Source organism: Nanorana parkeri, unplaced genomic scaffold, assembly GCF_000935625.1.
Source record: "Nanorana parkeri isolate BGI_ZX_2015 unplaced genomic scaffold, ASM93562v1 scaffold121, whole genome shotgun sequence".
NCBI classification, from domain to species: domain Eukaryota; kingdom Metazoa; phylum Chordata; class Amphibia; order Anura; family Dicroglossidae; genus Nanorana; species Nanorana parkeri.
Window position 1 is genome coordinate 1,304,935 of NW_017306389.1, and position 1,598 is coordinate 1,306,532.

Below are 1,598 nucleotides of genomic sequence, written 5' to 3' on the forward strand. Positions count from 1 at the left end.
TGCCACTGATTGGTTTGGGAGAAGGGGGTTCGCAGTCACAGTTCTGTGTGGGCTTGAAGAACGCAGGCAAACTGGCTTCGCATCAAATCCAGGCTCATCGCTAGTCATCATCAGTGACAGGCTTTTTTTCCTGTAAGAGGCCCAAAAATGTAATCAACTTATTTTTTCAAAAAGTTTATCCACAACGAAAAGCATGTAAACAGCTCATAACTTTTGGTTGTCCTTTTCTTGCATATAAGTTGTAGTTGTAGAATGCACCTGTGTTTTTGGGTCTGGCACAGTTTTCATGGGTTACAGCCCTTTTTTGCTGGAATTTGATAAAGGAACTTGTGTTCCAGAAGTTGCCCGTTCACCAGTCTGCTTGTTGTGCTGACCTTAGATCTACAAGGTCATACAAATGTCATGAACAAACAACATCTGCTGCAACCTCACTATGTCTTTGCTGACTCCCCTACTGGATTCCTCACTGCTCTCCTTTCCCCACACTTCCTGCCTGTCATTGGAGACAATCATTCTTCTTTACATTCCGCAGCTGTGTCTGGGAACACAGGTTCATGAGAAAGAGGGACTTCTCCAGATTAATCATTTTTTTTCACTTACTTGTCGTCATGATAATTTTACCTGTTCCTTGGAAATCCAACAAGGCTCATTGCTTATTCAACCAAGTAAAGGCTCGTTCACAGATTATGTGTCTTCACACTTTTCACTGCAGGTAAAATACACAGACATGAGAAAAAACATGTTTTCTCAGTTGAGCTTTTTCACACCAACATGTCACTCTGTAGCTTACTGCAAAAAAAAAGTTCTACAACATGCAATGACCAGCAATTTTCCATTTAACTGTATTTAAATTGTGTTGTTCACCCCTTTGTTGCCTGTCCTTTAAATGGGTCATGATGGTGGAGGGGCTTCTGTTCTTTCGTTTACAGACAGTGATTGGCTGCACTGTGATGATGCAATCAGAAACCTGTCCTGTCAGTTCCCGATCACCATTATGCCGTCAGATGTCAATGACAGCTCAGTCACAGTTCTGGGCTGCTAAATGACTGCACTTCAGAATAACAAAGCAACACATACATGCATAGTTGCCAACAATTCAAATAAAATTTCCAGGGACACCTTTGTTTGCTGTTCACCCAGCAAGCCGTTATATGTGGATAATGCACTTTAATTAGGAACGGGGCATTCATTTAAAATTGGCATGCTGCTACAAGAGGCATATCCATACCCTCTTGTACGATTTAAAAAAGAACTGAACTTTTTTCAATTTTAATAGAGTAAGGGAGAGTAATGACCCCTGACAGGTTGTTTTTTTTTTGCCATCTTTTTCTCATTGGGGAGATTTCTCTTTACATCCTGCCTTATAGACACAACAGGAAGTGAGAAAAAAATACCTCTAAGGGGATGGAATTCCTGGTGGTTAGCAGGGTCACCACAACAAATGTCCCCATTGGAAGAATTCCCATCAATTCCTGTCCTGATGACAACCCAAAATTTGGGATTTTCTTTCACTTTCACCAGGACAAAGGATAAATCTCCCTAATGGGGTCACAGGCAGCAATAAAAACCTGGCATACATACAAGTTTTGGCTTCAGTT